The sequence below is a fragment of the Zalophus californianus genome, chromosome 3, assembly GCF_009762305.2.
Source record: "Zalophus californianus isolate mZalCal1 chromosome 3, mZalCal1.pri.v2, whole genome shotgun sequence".
NCBI classification, from domain to species: domain Eukaryota; kingdom Metazoa; phylum Chordata; class Mammalia; order Carnivora; family Otariidae; genus Zalophus; species Zalophus californianus.
Window position 1 is genome coordinate 73,041,157 of NC_045597.1, and position 12,016 is coordinate 73,053,172.

Here is a 12,016-nt window from a genome sequence, read left to right on the forward strand (position 1 = left end):
GTTCGGGAAGATTCCTTAAAGAAGATTGGCAGAACCTCTCAAATTTTCTTTGGCCTTACTCACAGATTTTTAAAAACGGAATGGGCATTTTCTTACCGAATCTTAGAAACTAACGTCCTAACACAAGAGCATTAGGTAATGGATAAATAGGACCAATCACTTATAAAACATGCACCTGTTCTTGGAAATCTACATTTTAGTTAGACCTCCATTGACTTAGTAGACTGTTTTGATCCCCCCCCCCGCCCCCACGCTGGTGTAGCACAAAGAATAAAATCGGTAGACTGTTTCTTGAAATATGAACTCTGGTCTGTGGTTTTAATGTAACCTCACTGCCTTTTTGGATGAAAAAGTAGAGCCTGGTGCACGGAGAAGAGAGAAAGGATGTAATGGATTTAGACTATGGCCAGATGGTGTCTTATAATGCACTTCAAGTCACTAGAACTTGTTTCTTCATAATTTCTCTTGAAGCTTTGGGAGGTGTCTTGTCACCTTGAATGCCACTTCTACTTAGTGATAACAGATGTAATCAATGAGCCCTTCCTAGTGCCAAAGCTGTGGTCACCCCTTTCCATACACTATCCCTTATCTGTACAATATTACAGAAGGGACATAATTTCCCCATTAGGAAACTGAAGCTCAGAAAGTTATTTCTCAGGTGTCTTCAGATCATGGAATAAGAGAGGCTGAGTAGGTTGGCATTTCAGAAGGTTACTTTTCACTGGTGTCCCACAGGACTCCTCTAAGTGCACCCCCATGGGTTCCCAGAGGAAGGCGCAGAAATCCTTGAGGGGGACAGGTTTGGGGAGGCACTGGCCTAACCCACTGGGTTTACTCGTGTCACCAGTGATCCTGCAGAGTCCACCTGTTAAATTAGTTGCACCAAGGATGGGAGGGGAGAGGAGAAAGAGCAGCTGGGAGAATTCAACTCAGATGTCACAATTACTTTGGGAACTGAGGATGAGCTGCACTGGTTTGGGCCCCAGACCTGCAGGTGGGAATAGACCCTTTGAGGAGGTATAAACCCCAATGGGATGAGCAGGTCTAAATAAGACCAACCTGAGGAGGGTAGCAAGTCATACAGTCAATTTGGCACTTTCACTGTGGTGGCACTCTCCCTCTCTGTGACTTTCTCACCTTGCAGGGGTATTTGATCTCTCGCAGGAAGTCCTGTTCCCTCCTTTGTTGTTCAGGATTATTTTCTGGATCAGGATTCGGCAAGCACTCAGCCCTCAGGGGGCTCACAAAGCTGTGGATTTTTGCAGGCGGCACCAGAGAACAAAGGAGATGAAGAGTGGGTGGTGGTGGGGGACAAAAGAAAATGAAGGAGGAAGTTTGAGTTTATAGTTGATGAGTAAATGCAACAAGGACATGGACGCCACTGCAGGCCTTGATTTAGTCACTTTGAATGCTTCATTCACTTAGAATTAGGGAATCTTTGAGATTAAGAAGAGCTTGTTTTATAGAGGAGAAACTGGCTCAAAGATAAATAATTATCCCTCACCTCACAGCTAGTTAATGGTGTAAGCCCGGGACTAGACCCAAATCTCTGATTGCCTGTCTATTATTCCCATTCATTCTTATTTCCACCACAACATTGCCTTGGGTCTCCATGGGAGGTGCCTGTAATCTGGATGAATAAATGAACCATCATGGTTTCAGTGGATGGTAGGTGGGGACAACTGCAGTTTAGAGGAAACTCGGGGGGGGGGGGGGACTAAGCTCTGAGTCCTAAAGATGATGGGTAGGTACTAGAACGTCAAATGGAAGGGAACATAGATGTGGCAGAGTAACATGGGGACAGGGATGGGTTGAAGAGTTGAAAAGGACATGCGTGAAGAGTAACGTGGCTGGCGCCTTAGATTTGGGCTGAGAAGAATTAAAACCAAAAATTGGAAAGGTGGGTATGGACCCAATGTGGAATTTCCAAGTGAGGGCTGAATTGTTGAGCCAGTCATTCATTGTACTTCAGCCCGCCTTCCTGGCTGATGCCCGGCTCTTCTGCCATCGACTGCCCATAGGCCCACCCTGTCCCTCACCCGTACAGACTGATAGACTTCCACAGGCGCACTGTTGGCAGTCTTACTCCTGTGGCCCATCTTTGGCATGTGTCATATGCCTTGTGTCCCTGAAACTCTGTCCTGCACGTCTGAAGATCAAAACCTCAGAATCCAAAAACTTGGATTTTCACTTGAGTTTTTAAAAAAACGATCTGGAGTTGGGGGAGTACTTGGGTGGCTCAGTTGGTTAAGCATCTGCCTTCAGCTCAGGTCATGATCCCCGGGTCCTGGGAGGGAGCCGCAAGTCAGGCTCCATGCTCAGCAGGGAGTCTACTTCTCCCTCTCCCACTGCCCTTACCCCCTGCTCATGTGCGCGAGCTCTTTCTCTCTCTCTCTCTCAAATAGATAAATACAATCTTGAAAAATAAATAAGTAGATAAAATAAAAGAATTATCTAAGGGCATGTTATCCCATTTCCTGAGGCTTTTAATGTTCCATATGCCTTGTCTTCATCATTGAAAACTATGCTACCTTACTGAGAAATACTCTCATGTGAAAAAGCCTTTGGGTATGTAAGGTGAGGATAACAAGAATGGGTATTTAGAGACTACTTAGAGCCAAACAGAAGATCATGTCCAGAGGAAGACCCTGTGGCCTAGGATTTCTATTTTTCTTTCTTTTATAGCTGAAAATTATTGAGCACTTATCTATAGGACATTAAGTGCTTAATGTGTGCTTTATATATACTGTCTCATTTAATTATCGCAGAACTTCTATGAGGCAGATCCTGGGATTATTACCATTACAGAAAGCTTAAGTACCTTGTTAGGAAACCAGCCCTGGTTGTGATGTGTCAGAGTTTGGCCTCTTGAGCATTATCTACCAAGCACTTCATTTTCACTACTAGGATTGTCTCTTTAACAACTACTTCGACCTTAAGTTGAGTAATTTGGGGGCAAAGGCTCATATCCAGAAAGCAAATGTGTTTAGAGAAATATGTTAATGACATCAAGAAGCAATTTTAAAAGGTGTTAGAATACAGAAAAATCTAGTCTAGAGTTTAAGGTCATGGGCTCTGGAGCCTGAATCCTGCCTCTACCACCTACTACGGTCTACCAGCATCTCGGTAAAATAAACTACCTTGTGCGTCCGAGTTTCCTGACCTACACAATAGAGATAGATAATAGCACTGACACCGTAGGTTATTCAGGGGATTAGATGAGCTAGTATATATGAAGTATTTAGCTCCATGGCTGGTACACTGCAAGCGTTACGTTTGTTTGCTGGAACTTGTCCAGTATTTTTAGACCACTCTAGGGCTGCCCACTGCAAAGCAGCTTCCCTCTGAGGTGGCGTCATACACACACTGGTATCCCATGAAAGCTGACAATATTCTGACAAAATGATCCATGCTGTTAGGTTAATGTTCTCCCAGAAACATGCTTGCTTTTTTTTCTTTATTTTTTTCCCCAAAGATTTATTTATTTATTTGAGAGGGGGAGGGGGGGGGGAGGGGCAGAGGGAGAGGGAGAGAGAGTCCCAAGCAGACTCCGCACTGAGCATGGAGCTCATCTTGGGGTTCGATCTCCAGACCCCGAGATCATGACCTGAGCTGAAACCAAGAGTTGGACACTTAACCAACTGAGCCACCCAGGTGCCCCAGTGCTTGCATCTTTAGACAGGTCTTCTGACTATGGTGATTTACTCCAAAGAAATTAAGATGGGACCAGAAAGCGTAGAATTTTCAGATTTTTTTTAGGAAATTAGAGGAGATATAATATCCTCAATCTACTTGCATTTGACAATTCTACCTCAGCTATTCAAATGTTCATTGACCCAAGTCTTGTCCAGTGATGGTAGCATATGGACTCTTGACATCTTGCTTGTGCTCAATTATGTTCTGACATTTTTCTGATATTTTGACACATGAACATGTATTTGACTTGTCTCTTCAATAAATGTATATGTTCCTTAGTAACAGAAGGAACAAAATCTTCCGCTTCTCTCAGAGGACATGATTTTACTTCTTAAATGGAATATGTATGAATATATATTTTTTTATTTGAATAAAATATGCTAATGATTATGAGCCAATATTTTTGCCTACCCTTGAGGAAAAGAGAAGACCACTGCTGGTTGGTTTTCTATTTTCTGTTAGACCGGAAGATGCTTCTCCACATGTGAGCATCATTGCCTAAGTTGAAATTGTCCATGACTGTCAGTTGGTCAGATATGGATAATGCTGTGAGGAGTCCGTCCAGGTCCCAGTCAGACCCTCTGTCTCCATTAGTACTCCTCACCGTGAGTAGACAGGCCCTGATGGTGGTGACATGGTGCTTCGTTGAAGGGAGATGTGGGAGGTCATTTGAGGGTCAGCAGTGCCCCTTTTTCAGCAGTTGGAGGTAAATGATGGATGGTGGGTTGACACCTGGCATGGGGTTGAATCCACATCTAGTCAGGCCGTTGTCAGGATTCACTCTTCTCATCAAATGGTCAACTGAGCAAGAGGTGGGTGTGCTCCTCTGCTGTTTACCAGGTGGCTGGGCTAGGCCTGGAGGTTATAATGGTGAACAAGACATAGTCCCTGCTCTTAAGTAGCTCTCAATCTAGAGAGATAATAAAAGGACAACTTACATTATCAATCCATCTAGTGTGTGTTGGGCACTGTGCTAGGTACATTACATAAATTAACTCGTTTAGTATCACCCTGATGTTTACCATCATTGACAGCAAAGGACTCTTCTGTAAATTATTTCCCTTCTGTTGGTCTTTTAACTCCCGTAATAAAACTAGTAAGACCTGGTAACATGGGGTTACTTCTTTCGAGTTGGCAGTGTTAAGAACACATTCATTTCTCAAAGAATTTGAGGCGGTTCACAAAGAGTACAATAAATAATTTAGCAAATCTGAATGAAAGGAGAAAATGCAGTAAGGCTGGTACAGAGATATGGCCCATATGCTTTTACTTTCTAGTTGTCGAGAGAGAGAAAGAGAAACGAAATAGATGTTTGCAAGATGAAGGGGCCCATCAGATAAAAACAAACCAAGAGAAGTACAGCCATTCAGGGAACTGAAATCCGAGAAAACTGATTTCTCCCGTCATAATCCTTGGGATGTGGTATACACAAACTCCTTAATCACATTTCCACTGCAGTGAAGGTCACAGGACTGGAAATCATCACATCCCTTAGTGTTGATCATCGGCCTAACACCAAAGCAGAATTTATTAAAAGTGAAATGATCCAGGGCGCTTGGGTGGCTCAGTGGGTTAAGCGTCCAACTCTTGATTTTGGCTCAGGTCATGATCTCAGGGTTGTGAGACTGAGCCTGGCGGTGCGCTCCGCACTTAGCACAGAGTCAGCTTGATATTCCCTCTCCCCCTGCCCCTCCCCCTGCTTGCGTGCACTCTCCCTCTCCCAAATAAATAAATCTTTTAAAAAAGTTCTATTTCAGAACTATTCAAAGGATCGAAAAGACTGTAGGTCTTCTGAGCAGTTTTCTGTGACTATGATTCTCACAGTGGGGATTTTGCTGTCCAGGCTTTCAGAACTAGGAAGCTGTAAAACTATGATTTGAACTCAGGTCAGACTAGGTCTAGGTTCTGTGTTTCTAATGCTAAATTGTGATTGCCCACCTCCTACCCCTGAAGGCTCTCTGGACATTTCAGCCTTGACAGCTATATAGTAAGTCATGTGCTCTCTTCCTTTCCATGAGAACAAAATGTAACCATAGCTTGAAATATTTAGAGGTAACACCTTAAGACTCCTTGAATGGGTTTAAGGATATTACTTGTAGCTCCTCTTGAGATTTCCCTGAAGAATTCTTATATGTCAAACCACCCTTCCTCAGCTGACCAATCTTTCACTTAGAAAAAAAAAATGAATGAACAAAATAGGTGTTCTTATGAAGACCCACATCTAGGTGCGGCCAAGTAAGTATCCACCCTTAGTCACCCCGGTAATAGGGTTGCAAGGATGCCTTGGCCCTTGGCTCAGATTCTGTAAAAGAGAGAGGGTCAGAGTCAGGGGTAGCTTGGAGCTCTTGGTGGAAGCAAGCAGGGAGAGAGGAGGCCTTATTCTGAGTGTGAATGGACCACGAGACCCTGGAGGACAGGAAGCAGCCAGGCCAAGAGGCTCACGGAAAAGCTCTTATCGAAACAGAGGTGGCCCGGGTGCTGGATCACCTCCACCATTGTCCAAGGAGCTGACCCAGAGCCTTCAATCCCCGAAAAGGCTTCTCCACTCCCTGCTCTCCATTCAGACAAGAAGTAGTTTTCAGTATGGGCTCCAAGGCGTCACAAGGTCTGTCCTTGCGCAAGAGAGTCACTCGTCCAGAATCCCCTTGGTGTGACCCTGTGACCACCCCGACGGCCCAGGCCCTTTTCCTGGAGCAGAAGGGTCAGGAACCATTCTGTCTAAACACTCCTTCCACCTCCACACCTTTTTCTGCCAGTGTCCCCTCCCCTATATTGTTTTATTTGTTTTGAGAGAGTGTGAGAGGAGGGGAACAGAGAGTGTTTGCAGATTATATTAATCTGATGGCTCAGACACACTAACACTAATGTTTTGACACAACACCCACAGTAGCAGAGGAAAGTTTACATCAGGCCCTTCTCCAGGATGGTGCACCATAGTGGGGAACTAGCCCCGGCCGTGCCCTCTGGCAGGCCGCCAGGTGGTCTTTTTTTTTTTTTTTCTTTCTAGTTTTTTTAAAGACATTTTACAGCCTCGACTTGCTCTTTATTACTGCTCTACCCCTTTGTTTTGTAACTTGAAATGATTCAGTATTCTGTACAAACAGATTCTAATCAGAGTTAGCACGTGCAGTCAAATCCCATTAAACAGATAAGCAGAGTCCACAACAGAAGTCCTCAGATTTCATCATCCAAAAAAAGAAAAAAAGGGAGAGGGAGGTTATTCTCTGCCTTGAGACTTTGTAGGGCTTTCTAGAGCTTCTTTTTCAACTAAATGTGCTTTAATTCTAAATCGATATATACATTCATTCCTGGGCATGGCTCAGGCTCAAATAGGCAGCCACTGGGTGTTGGGTGCTCGGCTCACCACGGCACACCCCCACCCCCACCCCAGACGTCTTCTTTAAAGTCTGCTGCCTGCTACAACTGTATAGGAATTCGTAATAAAACAGGGCCGCTTCATCCCAGAACATGTCCAGGGATTGCGCAGACACAAGTAAGTTATAGGGAAAGAAGAATTGTGATGAAAGTTGGATTTGTTATTTCACCGCAAGATTTTTTTAAATGATAAACTTCATCAGCCAGTAGGAGCCTAAGAGTTCTTATAATTTTAGCATCAAGACATTTTGATGATCAGAACAAACCAGAATTTATGTCAAAAATGTAATTATAAAATATGCCTCTGCCCTTTCCCCCTCCACCAAAGGACTGGGTGCTACTTCTCCTCTTGAAAGCTAATTTTTCACTTTCTCCTGGTGTCTGACTTTGTACCAGTTTGATTCAGAGGACCACAGAGTTTTCATCCAACCTGTGACTCCGAGCCAGATTCACCCTGTGAAGGTTGGTGATAAAGGTTTGGGGAGGTTCCCGGGGAACAGAATTCATCCTGTGTGATGGGCTGAATTCTGGCGTGCTGGAAAAAGTGGAGTATATCTGGGTTCTGATCCTAGGTCTGCTACTTTCTCTGTGAGTCTGAGCAAAGCATTTGGTTTTTCTGAGTCTTGGTTTCCTTTGTTGTAAAATGATTTTTGAAATGGGCACTATAATGTCTGCTTCACCGAAGGGGGACTGTGAGAATTAAATGTGGATAGCCTCGCCAGCCCAGGCCTGACACATTAGTAACAGCCAGTTTCCCTTCAGCCAACCGAGAGTCAGGCTTTAGCAGAACAGAAATGTTGAAAGAAAGATCAGCTTAATATCATTTATTTATCAAGGGATGAAAGGCAAGCCAAAAAAAAAAAAATCTCTTTATCTTGAGATTCAGGCTATGGAGTAGACCGTCTAGAATTTGCTAGAAATCATTTAAGAAATGAGAAGTCCTACTGGGTATCTCCAGGAGGCGTGGGTATCATAACAGGCACTAAACAGATGGTCAGTTTCTAGAAAGGCTCAGTGAAGGCCACTTCAAAGAATACACAGATACTAACCATCAATGGCTAAAGCTCACCCAGCTGGATGCTTCCTTCTGATTCCACCAGATGCAACCATCCACCCTCTAAAGAAAAGAAAGTGTGAGCTCTGCGTTTGAGGTAGGGGGAGGGGACAGCAAAGCAGGAGGAATGAACAAAGTCTGAAAATCAGAACTGTTCAAAGCCAGCACTAAGAAAAAGCCCAGGTGAACACCAAAGGGTACCTTTGGGTGCACTCTGCCTGGCATTTCCTGTAAAGGCAATCCAAAGGATTTATGAAGGTGAGTGGGAACTGGGTTCAGAGACTGGGATGACAAAGGGAGCTCTAATTTAAACTGTAATTCTGCAGTGTGCACACTTTGAGCGTTTAATACATTTCGGTGTGTGATAAGTGTTGTTTGCCATATTTTGGAAGGAAGCTTTATTGCAGAAAGGGCTTAAAAAAAAAAACACATTAAATCCCCAGTGCAGTAATAGAATTGGGGTAGTGAATGTTGGAGAATCCTTTTTTTCCTACATACAAAGAAGCACTGAAGTATAATAATCTCTCGGTATGTGATATTACATGGATGTTATGTTGCATGTGGGGTAAGGGTTAAGCGCACAGATTCTGGAATGAGCCAGCACTGATAACAAATTCTGCCTCTGCCATTTATTAGCTGTTTAACCTTGGGTAATTTACTTAACCTCTCTAATCTTCAATTTCCCCATCCCTTAAAGGGGGGATGATAGAAACTACTTTTTAGGAAGTTGTGTGGATTAATGAGATAGAGTATATGAATCACTTAGCACGGTGCTTAGCATGTAGAAAATACCCTTATTATAATAGAGTATAAGATTGCATGGTGTAGATTACAATTATTATAGCCCATGGCTGGTTAGCTTGCCTGTTAGGACTGGCAGTTGAGATTGTAGGTTTGACCTCAGTGTTGGCTTTGCCTTTGTCTGTGGCCCCAGACTGCCTCATCTGTCTTTCGTCACAGAGGAGACAAATATTTACGACTGTGAAGGGACTAGGGCAAATCCATCCCGACTACAGGAAAAATCAACCCAAAGCTTGCAGGTCTGTAATGTCACCTACATCTATGGAGGCTGGTGTTTTCCCATTACGTGTGGAAAGCCGCAGCCTGGTTACTTAGACCAGGTGGGAGAGCCCCACAGACGGCTCCTACCTGGAGTTAGACTGACATGTCACACGTAGGGTCTCAGCTCCATGTGTTGGATATATAATTGGCTGTTTTGTTTTAACTTATTTATTACCAATCTCTAGTCCCAAACCAATTTGTTTCAACTCCGCAACTGATGAGATGACATGGAGTACACCCTTACCCCGGAAATTTTTTGCGTCTCAATGGTTATAAATACCTCGGTTCTATTGTATTTGTCGTGCTGTATGCAAATGGAGGTAGGAGTCCGAAAGCTCATTAGGCAAGGGACAGAGGCTTGGAGCTTGGAGAGGACCGCGTGGAGCTGAAGCTGATAACAGTGGCCTTGTCCAGAATAGTGCCTGGGAGCTTTCTTATCTCCCTTTGGCAGGAGGTGCTGTGGGCTTCCTGTGCGAAATCAGGAGTGAACGCTGCTTTCCTCTTGTTGTTCGGCTTCCTCCCCCCTCAAGACGGTTCCCAGCACAGTGATTATCTTTGCATCTTCAAACATGGCACAATCTACTTCCTTAAGAGCTTGATGTATTCTTAAGGCTTAGGCAAATTCCCCTCCCCCTAAATCTCTTTTCAAGTGCTGTTATATAGTCAGGCTCCTAAATGACATTCTATTTTTATGGTTCCAATTACAAAGAGGGGGAAAAAAAAAAAACAAAACAGTCCCCAAATTAGAAAATGGCCACAGAATCTGTCCTTTGCACTGGGAGGACCTTGCCGTGAGTCTAGCCTATAGTTTCCATAGGGCTTGTGCCGCCAGCAGCCGCCTCTGGGGGCGGGGGTGGGGGTCAGAGGTTGACAGCCCCGCGTGAACTTGGGCAGCAGACTGCACTTCCCTTGGGAAATGCCTAGACTCGCTGTACTCGCACATATTTCTTTGCCTTTCCTGAAGATCAAGAGTATGCAATTAAGATCTCTGTCTGAGGCATCCGTTTATCTTTTTCACTTCTTTGGGGGAAAAAGAATGAAATTAAAAGCTTCTTTTCCAGATACAAGAGAATATCAGCTGTTTGACGGCACAATGCCAAGTACACACGCACGTGTCCAATACAGGTGTGCACGTGTGTGATAGACCCCATCTACCTGTAAGGCATGTATGCATTGGCTATACTCATGTGGTCCTGAGCGTGTGTGAAGGACCTGAGGTCAAAAGGCGGTTCGAGGTATGGCTGTAACAGTCCAGAGAACAGACAATGAAAAATAGCAGAATGACTTAGGATTTCTAAACTATAACATTACAGTGTTTCAAGTAAAGGAGAAAGTATATAATTTCTCTTGGGTTCATTTTCCTCTACTAATCAGTAACAGTTAAAACGTTCACTTATTTTACCTGATGACTATAAAGAATATCTAGTAGAAATTGCATAAATTCCGGGCGCCTGGGTGGCTCAGTTGGTTGGGCGACTGCCTTCGGCTCAGGTCATGATCCTGGAGTCCCGGGATCGAGTCCCGCATCGGGCTCCCTGCTCGGCGGGGAGTCTGCTTCTCCCTCTGACCCTCTTCCCTCTCGTGCTCTCTGTCTCTCAAATAAATAAAATCTTTAAAAAAAAAGAAAAAAAGAAATTGCATAAATTCCTTAAGGAATGGCCTGTCCTCATTATACTTTCTTATTTAAAATCTTATCATCTAACTGTAAAAGAGAGACATTTTTGCCAACATTTGGGGAAATCTGGTATAGGGAGTGGGTACAGTTAGGTGTAATAATGGCCTTGTTGTTATCTTAGAAAATGTGCATTCTTTTAGGGATATGCCCTGAAGTATGTAGGGCTGAAATGACATCTGAGATTTGCTTTAAAATACTTCACAAAAGAGAAAGATGGAAAGAAATAAGGATAGACAAAACAACTGTGGCAAAATCTGGAAAACTGTTAAATCTGGGTGATGGGTATATGGGGCTTTATTACACTAGGGCTGTGATTACCAAGATGTTTGAAAATAACGAACAATGAAAACAAATGAAAGCTCTTGCTAGAAACAGCATATCAGTCCCCCGTGCCTGTGTGTATATTAACAGGTATTCATAGCGTGCCAGTGACACGCTCGGCCCTTGCTGTGACATGAGGACAGAGTGTATAGTAGATGTGGTCCCCTGGAGCTGCTGGTCCAGTGGGGCCACTTAGAACATGGGGAAAGCTCTGGGGGCGGACATGACACGGCAGGAGAGGACACCACCCAGGAGGACTCAGTGGTTTAACAGTCTGGAGTCCTGGAGTCTAGCTCAAGGACCATAGAGGGATGATCACAGGACATTTTCCTGGTCTTCACAATCTCATCTATCCTACCTTCTTCCTCGGCTTATTTTATTCTCTCCCTGTCATCTTCTATAAATGATGGCCGCCTTGGCTACCTAAGATCAACCACTCATTCTCTCTGGAAATTGGGCTGGGAAATTCCTCCTGGCTTGAAAATCCCCATAATCTGCCCACGACAAGTAGAAATTAGAGCCCTGCAGATTCTCTGCTCACCACAAATTCTAGGTGGGGAATGGACTATGAATGGCCTTGACTGTTGGACAAGGAAGCTGGGCTTTCTTCAATACAGTCATCGGAGCTTTGGGAGCAAAAAGGATTCCACTAAAAACCAGAACATTCAGGGTTTGGTCTGGGAGCAGTTTTGTGAGTGTTGAGATTAATAACTATTTCCACCAAAATCTGAGTAATAAGCCAAATGAAAACAGAAGCTTGCTGATAAGAACGTGTATTTGAGAGAACATGCTAACTTCTCTCTTTAAAATGGTACTTTACTAGCTAGTTTCAT

At 43.9% G+C, this 12,016-nt stretch overlaps 1 protein-coding gene across 4 annotated transcripts in view; it reads left to right on the forward strand.

Moving 5' to 3' along the window:
• FLT1 (fms related receptor tyrosine kinase 1) overlaps positions 1–12,016 on the forward strand; it is a 171,041-nt gene that overhangs the window by 67,032 nt on the left and 91,993 nt on the right. The window lies entirely within an intron of this gene.